Here is a 17,122-nt window from a genome sequence, read left to right on the forward strand (position 1 = left end):
ATGGGTTCTAATCCCACTCCTGACATTCAGTTTGTCCTATCTTTGAACACATTGCAAGGATGTGAATAGCCTTGTTGGCTCCTGCCTCACTGAAGGTTCAACATCCATTCACTACACAGCTTTCTTGGATGCACTACTGCTGTTACTGTTGTCGACTCTGACATCTCAATTGCAATAGACTTTAAAAAGAGGCTTGATGAGGACCTTTAAAGGACGCAGTAGATTGATGTGACAACAACCACATCAAACTCCTTTAAAAAAAAAAACAGTAGTTTGATGTGTTTTTTACCAAAGTATAGATACGGCCATTCATCCCACTCCAGACTCATGGGAATCTCTTTCCTTGCCACAGGGAATTCTGGTCTCTGAATGGAGCCGTGGGTTCAAATCCCACTCCTGACAAAACAATTTAGTAGGGAATTGCCTTTGGAAAGGAAGCCATTCTTACACACTAAATAGCAAGCACATATGTGTGACAATGGACTGAAAACTTGTCGTATTGTCTTAAGATTTCAAATGAAGTATTACTCCCAATGATGAATTGTGATGTGATGGCCAATCTACTAAGTAGATGCTGTACTGTCAAAGTATTGAGTACGTTCAGAATGAAATATAGGCATATTGTCCCCGTATCATATGTCTTATACAGTAATTGTGACTACTCACTGAGAAATTAAACTGAGAAATGAACTGAACAGACTAAAAACTGTAATGTTTTCTTAAGACAGCAGCCCGGCTAGCTCAGTCGGTAGAGCATGAGACTCTTAATCTCAGGGTCGTGGGTTCGAGCCCCACGTTGGGCGCAGTTGACAATAAGATTTATGGATTGATTGCCATTAAAACCCGTGAAATCTTTATCATAAGTTTACTTCTGCAGGAACCCATAGAAGAACAATTAAACCCTCTGTGACCATAACATTTCAACTATTTCACAGATTTATCATTACCTGTTAAAGTCATCAACTATTTCACTAATTTATCATTACCTGTTAAAGTCATCTCTTGATATTTATTTTACATAAATGGAAAGACTTCAGCTCGTGTAAGGTTGCCAAAGGATTTACTTTGTACTAATTTTTGGAACGTTATCTTCGAGATAAGGGCGCTCAATGTCAGCATCGCTGAAATGTCCAAGGTGCCAGGGTCAAGGTAAACTCCTACTTAAGCGCAAGCAAATTTTGTCTACAAGTGGAGGAATGGGTTCTAATCCCACTCCTGACATTCATCTTTGAACACATTGCAAGGATGTGAATAGCCTTGTTGGCTCCTGCCTCACTGAAGGTTCAACATCCATTCACTACACAGCTTTCTTGGATGCACTACTGCTGTTACTGTTGTCGACTCTGACATCTCAATTGCAATAGACTTTAAAAAGAGGCTTGATGAGGACCTTTAAAGGACGCAGTAGATTGATGTGACAACAACCACATCAAACTCCTTTAAAAAAAAAAACAGTAGTTTGATGTGTTTTTTACCAAAGTATAGATACGGCCATTCATCCCACTCCAGACTCATGGGAATCTCCTTCCTTGCCACAGGGAATTCTGGTCTCTGAATGGAGCCGTGGGTTCAAATCCCACTCCTGACAAAACAATTTAGTAGGGAATTGCCTTTGGAAAGGAAGCCATTCTTACACACTAAATAACAAGCACATATGTGTGACAATGGACTGAAAACTTGTCGTATTGTCTTAAGATTTCAAATGAAGTATTAATCCCAATGATGAATTGTGATGTGATGGCCAATCTACTAAGTAGATGCTGTACTGTCAAAGTATTGAGTACGTTCAGAATGAAATATAGGCATATTGTCCCCGTATCATATGTCTTATACAGTAATTGTGACTACTCACTGAGAAATTAAACTGAGAAATGAACTGAACAGACTAAAAACTGTAATGTTTTCTTAAGACAGCAGCCCGGCTAGCTCAGTCGGTAGAGCATGAGACTCTTAATCTCAGGGTCGTGGGTTCGAGCCCCACGTTGGGCGCAGTTGACAATAAGATTTATGGATTGATTGCCATTAAAACCCGTGAAATCTTTATCATAAGTTTACTTCTGCAGGAACCCATAGAAGAACAATTAAACCCTCTGTGACCATAACATTTCAACTATTTCACAGATTTATCATTACCTGTTAAAGTCATCAACTATTTCACTAATTTATCATTACCTGTTAAAGTCATCTCTTGATATTTATTTTACATAAATGGAAAGACTTCAGCTCGTGTAAGGTTGCCAAAGGATTTACTTTGTACTAATTTTTGGAACGTTATCTTCGAGATAAGGGCGCTCAATGTCAGCATCGCTGAAATGTCCAAGGTGCCAGGGTCAAGGTAAACTCCTACTTAAGCGCAAGCAAATTTTGTCTACAAGTGGAGGAATGGGTTCTAATCCCACTCCTGACATTCAGTTTGTCCTATCTTTGAACACATTGCAAGGATGTGAATAGCCTTGTTGGCTCCTGCCTCACTGAAGGTTCAACATCCATTCACTACACAGCTTTCTTGGATGCACTACTGCTGTTACTGTTGTCGACTCTGACATCTCAATTGCAATAGACTTTAAAAAGAGGCTTGATGAGGACCTTTAAAGGACGCAGTAGATTGATGTGACAACAACCACATCAAACTCCTTTAAAAAAAAACAGTAGTTTGATGTGTTTTTTACCAAAGTATAGATACGGCCATTCATCCCACTCCAGACTCATGGGAATCTCCTTCCTTGCCACAGGGAATTCTGGTCTCTGAATGGAGCCGTGGGTTCAAATCCCACTCCTGACAAAACAATTTAGTAGGGAATTGCCTTTGGAAAGGAAGCCATTCTTACACACTAAATAACAAGCACATATGTGTGACAATGGACTGAAAACTTGTCGTATTGTCTTAAGATTTCAAATGAAGTATTAATCCCAATGATGAATTGTGATGTGATGGCTAATCTACTAAGTAGATGCTGTACTGTCAAAGTATTGAGTACGTTCAGAATGAAATATAGGCATATTGTCCCCGTATCATATGTCTTATTCAGTAATTGTGACTACTCACTGAGAAATCTAACTGAGAAATGAACTTAACAGACTAAAAACTGTAATGTTTTTGGTTTTCTTAATACATCAGCCCGGCTAGCTCAGTCGGTAGAGCATGAGACTCTTAATCTCAGGGTCGTGGGTTCGAGCCCCACGTTGGGCGTAGTTGACAATAAGATTTATGGATTGATTGCCATTAAAACCCGTGAAATCTTTATCATAAGTTTACTTCTGCAGGAACCCATAGAAGAACAATTAAACCCTCTGTGACCATAACATTTCAACTATTTCACAGATTTATCATTACCTGTTAAAGTCATCAACTATTTCACTAATTTATCATTACCTGTTAAAGTCATCTCTTGATATTTATTTTACATAAATGGAAAGACTTCAGCTCGTGTAAGGTTGCCAAAGGATTTACTTTGTACTAATTTTTGGAACGTTATCTTCGAGATAAGGGCGCTCAATGTCAGCATCGCTGAAATGTCCAAGGTGCCAGGGTCAAGGTAAACTCCTACTTAAGCGCAAGCAAATTTTGTCTACAAGTGGAGGAATGGGTTCTAATCCCACTCCTGACATTCAGTTTGTCCTATCTTTGAACACATTGCAAGGATGTGAATAGCCTTGTTGGCTCCTGCCTCACTGAAGGTTCAACATCCATTCACTACACAGCTTTCTTGGATGCACTACTGCTGTTACTGTTGTCGACTCTGACATCTCAATTGCAATAGACTTTAAAAAGAGGCTTGATGAGGACCTTTAAAGGACGCAGTAGATTGATGTGACAACAACCACATCAAACTCCTTTAAAAAAAAAAACAGTAGTTTGATGTGTTTTTTACCAAAGTATAGATACGGCCATTCATCCCACTCCAGACTCATGGGAATCTCCTTCCTTGCCACAGGGAATTCTGGTCTCTGAATGGAGCCGTGGGTTCAAATCCCACTCCTGACAAAACAATTTAGTAGGGAATTGCCTTTGGAAAGGAAGCCATTCTTACACACTAAATAACAAGCACATATGTGTGACAATGGACTGAAAACTTGTCGTATTGTCTTAAGATTTCAAATGAAGTATTACTCCCAATGATGAATTGTGATGTGATGGCCAATCTACTAAGTAGATGCTGTACTGTCAAAGTATTGAGTACGTTCAGAATGAAATATAGGCATATTGTCCCCGTATCATATGTCTTATACAGTAATTGTGACTACTCACTGAGAAATTAAACTGAGAAATGAACTGAACAGACTAAAAACTGTAATGTTTTCTTAAGACAGCAGCCCGGCTAGCTCAGTCGGTAGAGCATGAGACTCTTAATCTCAGGGTCGTGGGTTCGAGCCCCACGTTGGGCGCAGTTGACAATAAGATTTATGGATTGATTGCCATTAAAACCCATGAAATCTTTATCATAAGTTTACTTCTGCAGGAACCCATAGAAGAACAATTAAACCCTCTGTGACCATAACATTTCAACTATTTCACAGATTTATCATTACCTGTTAAAGTCATCAACTATTTCACTAATTTATCATTACCTGTTAAAGTCATCTCTTGATATTTATTTTACATAAATGGAAAGACTTCAGCTCGTGTAAGGTTGCCAAAGGATTTACTTTGTACTAATTTTTGGAACGTTATCTTCGAGATAAGGGCGCTCAATGTCAGCATCGCTGAAATGTCCAAGGTGCCAGGGTCAAGGTAAACTCCTACTTAAGCGCAAGCAAATTTTGTCTACAAGTGGAGGAATGGGTTCTAATCCCACTCCTGACATTCAGTTTGTCCTATCTTTGAACACATTGCAAGGATGTGAATAGCCTTGTTGGCTCCTGCCTCACTGAAGGTTCAACATCCATTCACTACACAGCTTTCTTGGATGCACTACTGCTGTTACTGTTGTCGACTCTGACATCTCAATTGCAATAGACTTTAAAAAGAGGCTTGATGAGGACCTTTAAAGGACGCAGTAGATTGATGTGACAACAACCACATCAAACTCCTTTAAAAAAAAAACAGTAGTTTGATGTGTTTTTTACCAAAGTATAGATACGGCCATTCATCCCACTCCAGACTCATGGGAATCTCCTTCCTTGCCACAGGGAATTCTGGTCTCTGAATGGAGCCGTGGGTTCAAATCCCACTCCTGACAAAACAATTTAGTAGGGAATTGCCTTTGGAAAGGAAGCCATTCTTACACACTAAATAACAAGCACATATGTGTGACAATGGACTGAAAACTTGTCGTATTGTCTTAAGATTTCAAATGAAGTATTACTCCCAATGATGAATTGTGATGTGATGGCCAATCTACTAAGTAGATGCTGTACTGTCAAAGTATTGAGTACGTTCAGAATGAAATATAGGCATATTGTCCCCGTATCATATGTCTTATACAGTAATTGTGACTACTCACTGAGAAATTAAACTGAGAAATGAACTGAACAGACTAAAAACTGTAATGTTTTCTTAAGACAGCAGCCCGGCTAGCTCAGTCGGTAGAGCATGAGACTCTTAATCTCAGGGTCGTGGGTTCGAGCCCCACGTTGGGCGCAGTTGACAATAAGATTTATGGATTGATTGCCATTAAAACCCATGAAATCTTTATCATAAGTTTACTTCTGCAGGAACCCATAGAAGAACAATTAAACCCTCTGTGACCATAACATTTCAACTATTTCACAGATTTATCATTACCTGTTAAAGTCATCAACTATTTCACTAATTTATCATTACCTGTTAAAGTCATCTCTTGATATTTATTTTACATAAATGGAAAGACTTCAGCTCGTGTAAGGTTGCCAAAGGATTTACTTTGTACTAATTTTTGGAACGTTATCTTCGAGATAAGGGCGCTCAATGTCAGCATCGCTGAAATGTCCAAGGTGCCAGGGTCAAGGTAAACTCCTACTTAAGCGCAAGCAAATTTTGTCTACAAGTGGAGGAATGGGTTCTAATCCCACTCCTGACATTCAGTTTGTCCTATCTTTGAACACATTGCAAGGATGTGAATAGCCTTGTTGGCTCCTGCCTCACTGAAGGTTCAACATCCATTCACTACACAGCTTTCTTGGATGCACTACTGCTGTTACTGTTGTCGACTCTGACATCTCAATTGCAATAGACTTTAAAAAGAGGCTTGATGAGGACCTTTAAAGGACGCAGTAGATTGATGTGACAACAACCACATCAAACTCCTTTAAAAAAAAAAACAGTAGTTTGATGTGTTTTTTACCAAAGTATAGATACGGCCATTCATCCCACTCCAGACTCATGGGAATCTCTTTCCTTGCCACAGGGAATTCTGGTCTCTGAATGGAGCCGTGGGTTCAAATCCCACTCCTGACAAAACAATTTAGTAGGGAATTGCCTTTGGAAAGGAAGCCATTCTTACACACTAAATAGCAAGCACATATGTGTGACAATGGACTGAAAACTTGTCGTATTGTCTTAAGATTTCAAATGAAGTATTACTCCCAATGATGAATTGTGATGTGATGGCCAATCTACTAAGTAGATGCTGTACTGTCAAAGTATTGAGTACGTTCAGAATGAAATATAGGCATATTGTCCCCGTATCATATGTCTTATACAGTAATTGTGACTACTCACTGAGAAATTAAACTGAGAAATGAACTTAACAGACTAAAAACTGTAATGTTTTTGGTTTTCTTAATACAGCAGCCCGGCTAGCTCAGTTGGTAGAGCATCAGGGTCGTGGGTTCGAGCCCCACGTTGGGCGTAGTTGACAATAAGATTTATGGATTGATTGCCATTAAAACCCGTGAAATCTTTATCATAAGTTTACTTCTGCAGGAACCCATAGAAGAACAATTAAACCCTCTGTGACCATAACATTTCAACTATTTCACAGATTTATCATTACCTGTTAAAGTCATCAACTATTTCACTAATTTATCATTACCTGTTAAAGTCATCTCTTGATATTTATTTTACATAAATGGAAAGACTTCAGCTCGTGTAAGGTTGCCAAAGGATTTACTTTGTACTAATTTTTGGAACGTTATCTTCGAGATAAGGGCGCTCAATGTCAGCATCGCTGAAATGTCCAAGGTGCCAGGGTCAAGGTAAACTCCTACTTAAGCGCAAGCAAATTTTGTCTACAAGTGGAGGAATGGGTTCTAATCCCACTCCTGACATTCATCTTTGAACACATTGCAAGGATGTGAATAGCCTTGTTGGCTCCTGCCTCACTGAAGGTTCAACATCCATTCACTACACAGCTTTCTTGGATGCACTACTGCTGTTACTGTTGTCGACTCTGACATCTCAATTGCAATAGACTTTAAAAAGAGGCTTGATGAGGACCTTTAAAGGACGCAGTAGATTGATGTGACAACAACCACATCAAACTCCTTTAAAAAAAAAAACAGTAGTTTGATGTGTTTTTTACCAAAGTATAGATACGGCCATTCATCCCACTCCAGACTCATGGGAATCTCCTTCCTTGCCACAGGGAATTCTGGTCTCTGAATGGAGCCGTGGGTTCAAATCCCACTCCTGACAAAACAATTTAGTAGGGAATTGCCTTTGGAAAGGAAGCCATTCTTACACACTAAATAACAAGCACATATGTGTGACAATGGACTGAAAACTTGTCGTATTGTCTTAAGATTTCAAATGAAGTATTACTCCCAATGATGAATTGTGATGTGATGGCCAATCTACTAAGTAGATGCTGTACTGTCAAAGTATTGAGTACGTTCAGAATGAAATATAGGCATATTGTCCCCGTATCATATGTCTTATACAGTAATTGTGACTACTCACTGAGAAATTAAACTGAGAAATGAACTGAACAGACTAAAAACTGTAATGTTTTCTTAAGACAGCAGCCCGGCTAGCTCAGTCGGTAGAGCATGAGACTCTTAATCTCAGGGTCGTGGGTTCGAGCCCCACGTTGGGCGCAGTTGACAATAAGATTTATGGATTGATTGCCATTAAAACTCGTGAAATCTTTATCATAAGTTTACTTCTGCAGGAAGTAAACTTATTATCATAAGTTTACTTCTGCAGGAACCCATAGAAGAACAATTAAACCCTCTGTGACCATAACATTTCAACTATTTCACAGATTTATCATTACCTGTTAAAGTCATCAACTATTTCACTAATTTATCATTACCTGTTAAAGTCATCTCTTGATATTTATTTTACATAAATGGAAAGACTTCAGCTCGTGTAAGGTTGCCAAAGGATTTACTTTGTACTAATTTTTGGAACGTTATCTTCGAGATAAGGGCGCTCAATGTCAGCATCGCTGAAATGTCCAAGGTGCCAGGGTCAAGGTAAACTCCTACTTAAGCGCAAGCAAATTTTGTCTACAAGTGGAGGAATGGGTTCTAATCCCACTCCTGACATTCATCTTTGAACACATTGCAAGGATGTGAATAGCCTTGTTGGCTCCTGCCTCACTGAAGGTTCAACATCCATTCACTACACAGCTTTCTTGGATGCACTACTGCTGTTACTGTTGTCGACTCTGACATCTCAATTGCAATAGACTTTAAAAAGAGGCTTGATGAGGACCTTTAAAGGACGCAGTAGATTGATGTGACAACAACCACATCAAACTCCTTTAAAAAAAAAAACAGTAGTTTGATGTGTTTTTTACCAAAGTATAGATACGGCCATTCATCCCACTCCAGACTCATGGGAATCTCCTTCCTTGCCACAGGGAATTCTGGTCTCTGAATGGAGCCGTGGGTTCAAATCCCACTCCTGACAAAACAATTTAGTAGGGAATTGCCTTTGGAAAGGAAGCCATTCTTACACACTAAATAACAAGCACATATGTGTGACAATGGACTGAAAACTTGTCGTATTGTCTTAAGATTTCAAATGAAGTATTAATCCCAATGATGAATTGTGATGTGATGGCCAATCTACTAAGTAGATGCTGTACTGTCAAAGTATTGAGTACGTTCAGAATGAAATATAGGCATATTGTCCCCGTATCATATGTCTTATACAGTAATTGTGACTACTCACTGAGAAATTAAACTGAGAAATGAACTGAACAGACTAAAAACTGTAATGTTTTCTTAAGACAGCAGCCCGGCTAGCTCAGTCGGTAGAGCATGAGACTCTTAATCTCAGGGTCGTGGGTTCGAGCCCCACGTTGGGCGCAGTTGACAATAAGATTTATGGATTGATTGCTATTAAAACCCGTGAAATCTTTATCATAAGTTTACTTCTGCAGGAACCCATAGAAGAACAATTAAACCCTCTGTGACCATAACATTTCAACTATTTCACAGATTTATCATTACCTGTTAAAGTCATCAACTATTTCACTAATTTATCATTACCTGTTAAAGTCATCTCTTGATATTTATTTTACATAAATGGAAAGACTTCAGCTCGTGTAAGGTTGCCAAAGGATTTACTTTGTACTAATTTTTGGAACGTTATCTTCGAGATAAGGGCGCTCAATGTCAGCATCGCTGAAATGTCCAAGGTGCCAGGGTCAAGGTAAACTCCTACTTAAGCGCAAGCAAATTTTGTCTACAAGTGGAGGAATGGGTTCTAATCCCACTCCTGACATTCAGTTTGTCCTATCTTTGAACACATTGCAAGGATGTGAATAGCCTTGTTGGCTCCTGCCTCACTGAAGGTTCAACATCCATTCACTACACAGCTTTCTTGGATGCACTACTGCTGTTACTGTTGTCGACTCTGACATCTCAATTGCAATAGACTTTAAAAAGAGGCTTGATGAGGACCTTTAAAGGACGCAGTAGATTGATGTGACAACAACCACATCAAACTCCTTTAAAAAAAAACAGTAGTTTGATGTGTTTTTTACCAAAGTATAGATACGGCCATTCATCCCACTCCAGACTCATGGGAATCTCCTTCCTTGCCACAGGGAATTCTGGTCTCTGAATGGAGCCGTGGGTTCAAATCCCACTCCTGACAAAACAATTTAGTAGGGAATTGCCTTTGGAAAGGAAGCCATTCTTACACACTAAATAACAAGCACATATGTGTGACAATGGACTGAAAACTTGTCGTATTGTCTTAAGATTTCAAATGAAGTATTACTCCCAATGATGAATTGTGATGTGATGGCCAATCTACTAAGTAGATGCTGTACTGTCAAAGTATTGAGTACGTTCAGAATGAAATATAGGCATATTGTCCCTGTATCATATGTCTTATACAGTAATTGTGACTACTCACTGAGAAATTAAACTGAGAAATGAACTTAACAGACTAAAAACTGTAATGTTTTTGGTTTTCTTAATACAGCAGCCCGGCTAGCTCAGTCGGTAGAGCATCAGGGTCGTGGGTTCGAGCCCCACGTTGGGTGTAGTTGACAATAAGATTTATGGATTGATTGCCATTAAAACCCGTGAAATCTTTATCATAAGTTTACTTCTGCAGGAACCCATAGAAGAACAATTAAACCCTCTGTGACCATAACATTTCAACTATTTCACAGATTTATCATTACCTGTTAAAGTCATCAACTATTTCACTAATTTATCATTACCTGTTAAAGTCATCTCTTGATATTTATTTTACATAAATGGAAAGACTTCAGCTCGTGTAAGGTTGCCAAAGGATTTACTTTGTACTAATTTTTGGAACGTTATCTTCGAGATAAAGGCGCTCAATGTCAGCATCGCTGAAATGTCCAAGGTGCCAGGGTCAAGGTAAACTCCTACTTAAGCGCAAGCAAATTTTGTCTACAAGTGGAGGAATGGGTTCTAATCCTACTCCTGACATTCAGTTTGTCCTATCTTTGAACACATTGCAAGGATGTGAATAGCCTTGTTGGCTCCTGCCTCACTGAAGGTTCAACATCCATTCACTACACAGCTTTCTTGGATGCACTACTGCTGTTACTGTTGTCGACTCTGACATCTCAATTGCAATAGACTTTAAAAAGAGGCTTGATGAGGACCTTTAAAGGACGCAGTAGATTGATGTGACAACAACCACATCAAACTCCTTTAAAAAAAAACAGTAGTTTGATGTGTTTTTTACCAAAGTATAGATACGGCCATTCATCCCACTCCAGACTCATGGGAATCTCCTTCCTTGCCACAGGGAATTCTGGTCTCTGAATGGAGCCGTGGGTTCAAATCCCACTCCTGACAAAACAATTTAGTAGGGAATTGCCTTTGGAAAGGAAGCCATTCTTACACACTAAATAACAAGCACATATGTGTGACAATGGACTGAAAACTTGTCGTATTGTCTTAAGATTTCAAATGAAGTATTACTCCCAATGATGAATTGTGATGTGATGGCCAATCTACTAAGTAGATGCTGTACTGTCAAAGTATTGAGTACGTTCAGAATGAAATATAGGCATATTGTCCCCGTATCATATGTCTTATACAGTAATTGTGACTACTCACTGAGAAATTAAACTGAGAAATGAACTTAACAGACTAAAAACTGTAATGTTTTTGGTATTCTTAATACAGCAGCCCGGCTAGCTCAGTCGGTAGAGCATGAGACTCTTAATCTCAGGGTCGTGGGTTCGAGCCCCACGTTGGGCGTAGTTGACAATAAGATTTATGGATTGATTGCCATTAAAACCCGTGAAATCTTTATCATAAGTTTACTTCTGCAGGAACCCATAGAAGAACAATTAAACCCTCTGTGACCATAACATTTCAACTATTTCACAGATTTATCATTACCTCTTGATATTTATTTTACATAAATGGAAAGACTTCAGCTCGTGTAAGGTTGCCAAAGGATTTACTTTGTACTAATTTTTGGAACGTTATCTTCGAGATAAGGGCGCTCAATGTCAGCATCGCTGAAATGTCCAAGGTGCCAGGGTCAAGGTAAACTCCTACTTAAGCGCAAGCAAATTTTGTCTACAAGTGGAGGAATGGGTTCTAATCCCACTCCTGACATTCAGTTTGTCCTATCTTTGAACACATTGCAAGGATGTGAATAGCCTTGTTGGCTCCTGCCTCACTGAAGGTTCAACATCCATTCACTACACAGCTTTCTTGGATGCACTACTGCTGTTACTGTTGTCGACTCTGACATCTCAATTGCAATAGACTTTAAAAAGAGGCTTGATGAGGACCTTTAAAGGACGCAGTAGATTGATGTGACAACAACCACATCAAACTCCTTTAAAAAAAAACAGTAGTTTGATGTGTTTTTTACCAAAGTATAGATACGGCCATTCATCCCACTCCAGACTCATGGGAATCTCCTTCCTTGCCACAGGGAATTCTGGTCTCTGAATGGAGCCGTGGGTTCAAATCCCACTCCTGACAAAACAATTTAGTAGGGAATTGCCTTTGGAAAGGAAGCCATTCTTACACACTAAATAACAAGCACATATGTGTGACAATGGACTGAAAACTTGTCGTATTGTCTTAAGATTTCAAATGAAGTATTACTCCCAATGATGAATTGTGATGTGATGGCCAATCTACTAAGTAGATGCTGTACTGTCAAAGTATTGAGTACGTTCAGAATGAAATATAGGCATATTGTCCCTGTATCATATGTCTTATACAGTAATTGTGACTACTCACTGAGAAATTAAACTGAGAAATGAACTTAACAGACTAAAAACTGTAATGTTTTTGGTTTTCTTAATACAGCAGCCCGGCTAGCTCAGTCGGTAGAGCATCAGGGTCGTGGGTTCGAGCCCCACGTTGGGTGTAGTTGACAATAAGATTTATGGATTGATTGCCATTAAAACCCGTGAAATCTTCATTATAAGTTTACTTCTGCAGGAACCCATAGAAGAACAATTAAACCCTCTGTGACCATAACATTTCAACTATTTCACAGATTTATCATTACCTGTTAAAGTCATCAACTATTTCACTAATTTATCATTACCTGTTAAAGTCATCTCTTGATATTTATTTTACATAAATGGAAAGACTTCAGCTCGTGTAAGGTTGCCAAAGGATTTACTTTGTACTAATTTTTGGAACGTTATCTTCGAGATAAGGGCGCTCAATGTCAGCATCGCTGAAATGTCCAAGGTGCCAGGGTCAAGGTAAACTCCTACTTAAGCGCAAGCAAATTTTGTCTACAAGTGGAGGAATGGGTTCTAATCCCACTCCTGACATTCATCTTTGAACACATTGCAAGGATGTGAATAGCCTTGTTGGCTCCTGCCTCACTGAAGGTTCAACATCCATTCACTACACAGCTTTCTTGGATGCACTACTGCTGTTACTGTTGTCGACTCTGACATCTCAATTGCAATAGACTTTAAAAAGAGGCTTGATGAGGACCTTTAAAGGACGCAGTAGATTGATGTGACAACAACCACATCAAACTCCTTTAAAAAAAAAAACAGTAGTTTGATGTGTTTTTTACCAAAGTATAGATACGGCCATTCATCCCACTCCAGACTCTTGGGAATCTCCTTCCTTGCCACAGGGAATTCTGGTCTCTGAATGGAGCCGTGGGTTCAAACCCCTTTCCTGACAAAACAATTTAGTAGGGAATTGCCTTTGGAAAGGAAGCCATTCTTACACACTAAATAACAAGCACATATGTGTGACAATGGACTGAAAACTTGTCGTATTGTCTTAAGATTTCAAATGAAGTATTACTCCCAATGATGAATTGTGATGTGATGGCCAATCTACTAAGTAGATGCTGTACTGTCGAAGTATTGAGTACGTTCAGAATGAAATATAGGCATATTGTCCCCGTATCATATGTCTTATACAGTAATTGTGACTACTCACTGAGAAATTAAACTGAGAAATGAACTTAACAGACTAAAAACTGTAATGTTTTCTTAAGACAGCAGCCCGGCTAGCTCAGTCGGTAGAGCATGAGACTCTTAATCTCAGGGTCGTGGGTTCGAGCCCCACATTGGGCGTAGTTGACAATAAGATTTATGGATTGATTGCCATTAAAACCCGTGAAATCTTTATCATAAGTTTACTTCTGCAGGAACCCATAGAAGAACAATTAAACCCTCTGTGACCATAACATTTCAACTATTTCACAGATTTATCATTACCTGTTAAAGTCATCAACTATTTCACTAATTTATCATTACCTGTTAAAGTCATCTCTTGATATTTATTTTACATAAATGGAAAGACTTCAGCTCGTGTAAGGTTGCCAAAGGATTTACTTTGTACTAATTTTTGGAACGTTATCTTCGAGATAAAGGCGCTCAATGTCAGCATCGCTGAAATGTCCAAGGTGCCAGGGTCAAGGTAAACTCCTACTTAAGCGCAAGCAAATTTTGTCTACAAGTGGAGGAATGGGTTCTAATCCTACTCCTGACATTCAGTTTGTCCTATCTTTGAACACATTGCAAGGATGTGAATAGCCTTGTTGGCTCCTGCCTCACTGAAGGTTCAACATCCATTCACTACACAGCTTTCTTGGATGCACTACTGCTGTTACTGTTGTCGACTCTGACATCTCAATTGCAATAGACTTTAAAAAGAGGCTTGATGAGGACCTTTAAAGGACGCAGTAGATTGATGTGACAACAACCACATCAAACTCCTTTAAAAAAAAACAGTAGTTTGATGTGTTTTTTACCAAAGTATAGATACGGCCATTCATCCCACTCCAGACTCATGGGAATCTCCTTCCTTGCCACAGGGAATTCTGGTCTCTGAATGGAGCCGTGGGTTCAAATCCCACTCCTGACAAAACAATTTAGTAGGGAATTGCCTTTGGAAAGGAAGCCATTCTTACACACTAAATAACAAGCACATATGTGTGACAATGGACTGAAAACTTGTCGTATTGTCTTAAGATTTCAAATGAAGTATTACTCCCAATGATGAATTGTGATGTGATGGCCAATCTACTAAGTAGATGCTGTACTGTCAAAGTATTGAGTACGTTCAGAATGAAATATAGGCATATTGTCCCCGTATCATATGTCTTATACAGTAATTGTGACTACTCACTGAGAAATTAAACTGAGAAATGAACTGAACAGACTAAAAACTGTAATGTTTTCTTAAGACAGCAGCCCGGCTAGCTCAGTCGGTAGAGCATGAGACTCTTAATCTCAGGGTCGTGGGTTCGAGCCCCACGTTGGGCGCAGTTGACAATAAGATTTATGGATTGATTGCCATTAAAACCCGTGAAATCTTTATCATAAGTTTACTTCTGCAGGAACCCATAGAAGAACAATTAAACCCTCTGTGACCATAACATTTCAACTATTTCACAGATTTATCATTACCTGTTAAAGTCATCAACTATTTCACTAATTTATCATTACCTGTTAAAGTCATCTCTTGATATTTATTTTACATAAATGGAAAGACTTCAGCTCGTGTAAGGTTGCCAAAGGATTTACTTTGTACTAATTTTTGGAACGTTATCTTCGAGATAAGGGCGCTCAATGTCAGCATCGCTGAAATGTCCAAGGTGCCAGGGTCAAGGTAAACTCCTACTTAAGCGCAAGCAAATTTTGTCTACAAGTGGAGGAATGGGTTCTAATCCCACTCCTGACATTCATCTTTGAACACATTGCAAGGATGTGAATAGCCTTGTTGGCTCCTGCCTCACTGAAGGTTCAACATCCATTCACTACACAGCTTTCTTGGATGCACTACTGCTGTTACTGTTGTCGACTCTGACATCTCAATTGCAATAGACTTTAAAAAGAGGCTTGATGAGGACCTTTAAAGGACGCAGTAGATTGATGTGACAACAACCACATCAAACTCCTTTAAAAAAAAAAACAGTAGTTTGATGTGTTTTTTACCAAAGTATAGATACGGCCATTCATCCCACTCCAGACTCATGGGAATCTCCTTCCTTGCCACAGGGAATTCTGGTCTCTGAATGGAGCCGTGGGTTCAAATCCCACTCCTGACAAAACAATTTAGTAGGGAATTGCCTTTGGAAAGGAAGCCATTCTTACACACTAAATAACAAGCACATATGTGTGACAATGGACTGAAAACTTGTCGTATTGTCTTAAGATTTCAAATGAAGTATTAATCCCAATGATGAATTGTGATGTGATGGCCAATCTACTAAGTAGATGCTGTACTGTCAAAGTATTGAGTACGTTCAGAATGAAATATAGGCATATTGTCCCCGTATCATATGTCTTATACAGTAATTGTGACTACTCACTGAGAAATTAAACTGAGAAATGAACTGAACAGACTAAAAACTGTAATGTTTTCTTAAGACAGCAGCCCGGCTAGCTCAGTCGGTAGAGCATGAGACTCTTAATCTCAGGGTCGTGGGTTCGAGCCCCACGTTGGGCGCAGTTGACAATAAGATTTATGGATTGATTGCCATTAAAACCCGTGAAATCTTTATCATAAGTTTACTTCTGCAGGAACCCATAGAAGAACAATTAAACCCTCTGTGACCATAACATTTCAACTATTTCACAGATTTATCATTACCTGTTAAAGTCATCAACTATTTCACTAATTTATCATTACCTGTTAAAGTCATCTCTTGATATTTATTTTACATAAATGGAAAGACTTCAGCTCGTGTAAGGTTGCCAAAGGATTTACTTTGTACTAATTTTTGGAACGTTATCTTCGAGATAAGGGCGCTCAATGTCAGCATCGCTGAAATGTCCAAGGTGCCAGGGTCAAGGTAAACTCCTACTTAAGCGCAAGCAAATTTTGTCTACAAGTGGAGGAATGGGTTCTAATCCCACTCCTGACATTCAGTTTGTCCTATCTTTGAACACATTGCAAGGATGTGAATAGCCTTGTTGGCTCCTGCCTCACTGAAGGTTCAACATCCATTCACTACACAGCTTTCTTGGATGCACTACTGCTGTTACTGTTGTCGACTCTGACATCTCAATTGCAATAGACTTTAAAAAGAGGCTTGATGAGGACCTTTAAAGGACGCAGTAGATTGATGTGACAACAACCACATCAAACTCCTTTAAAAAAAAACAGTAGTTTGATGTGTTTTTTACCAAAGTATAGATACGGCCATTCATCCCACTCCAGACTCATGGGAATCTCCTTCCTTGCCACAGGGAATTCTGGTCTCTGAATGGAGCCGTGGGTTCAAATCCCACTCCTGACAAAACAATTTAGTAGGGAATTGCCTTTGGAAAGGAAGCCATTCTTACACACTAAATAACAAGCA

The 17,122-nt window shown here is 39.1% G+C and overlaps 1 protein-coding gene and 11 non-coding genes across 14 annotated transcripts in view; all 12 read left to right on the plus strand.

Annotated features, from left to right (window-relative positions):
* Nucleotides 1-17,122, plus strand: part of LOC140367233 (ninjurin-2-like) — a 208,302-nt gene that overhangs the window by 95,791 nt on the left and 95,389 nt on the right. The window lies entirely within an intron of this gene.
* trnak-cuu (transfer RNA lysine (anticodon CUU)) lies at nucleotides 731-803 on the plus strand. Its single transcript has one exon. It is a non-coding gene; the product is annotated as a tRNA-Lys (tRNA).
* trnak-cuu (transfer RNA lysine (anticodon CUU)) lies at nucleotides 1,917-1,989 on the plus strand. Its single transcript has one exon. It is a non-coding gene; the product is annotated as a tRNA-Lys (tRNA).
* Nucleotides 3,118-3,190, plus strand: trnak-cuu (transfer RNA lysine (anticodon CUU)). Its single transcript has one exon. It is a non-coding gene; the product is annotated as a tRNA-Lys (tRNA).
* trnak-cuu (transfer RNA lysine (anticodon CUU)) lies at nucleotides 4,314-4,386 on the plus strand. Its single transcript has one exon. It is a non-coding gene; the product is annotated as a tRNA-Lys (tRNA).
* On the plus strand, nucleotides 5,509-5,581 carry trnak-cuu (transfer RNA lysine (anticodon CUU)). The gene has a single exon. It is a non-coding gene; the product is annotated as a tRNA-Lys (tRNA).
* trnak-cuu (transfer RNA lysine (anticodon CUU)) lies at nucleotides 7,884-7,956 on the plus strand. The gene has a single exon. It is a non-coding gene; the product is annotated as a tRNA-Lys (tRNA).
* Nucleotides 9,105-9,177, plus strand: trnak-cuu (transfer RNA lysine (anticodon CUU)). The gene has a single exon. It is a non-coding gene; the product is annotated as a tRNA-Lys (tRNA).
* Nucleotides 11,493-11,565, plus strand: trnak-cuu (transfer RNA lysine (anticodon CUU)). Its single transcript has one exon. It is a non-coding gene; the product is annotated as a tRNA-Lys (tRNA).
* trnak-cuu (transfer RNA lysine (anticodon CUU)) lies at nucleotides 13,814-13,886 on the plus strand. The gene has a single exon. It is a non-coding gene; the product is annotated as a tRNA-Lys (tRNA).
* trnak-cuu (transfer RNA lysine (anticodon CUU)) lies at nucleotides 15,008-15,080 on the plus strand. Its single transcript has one exon. It is a non-coding gene; the product is annotated as a tRNA-Lys (tRNA).
* On the plus strand, nucleotides 16,194-16,266 carry trnak-cuu (transfer RNA lysine (anticodon CUU)). Its single transcript has one exon. It is a non-coding gene; the product is annotated as a tRNA-Lys (tRNA).

This window comes from Eucyclogobius newberryi, unplaced genomic scaffold (assembly GCF_026437365.1).
Source record: "Eucyclogobius newberryi isolate DKJ021-1_F unplaced genomic scaffold, fEucNew1.0.hap1 SCAF_2, whole genome shotgun sequence".
Lineage (NCBI taxonomy): Eukaryota > Metazoa > Chordata > Actinopteri > Gobiiformes > Gobiidae > Eucyclogobius > Eucyclogobius newberryi.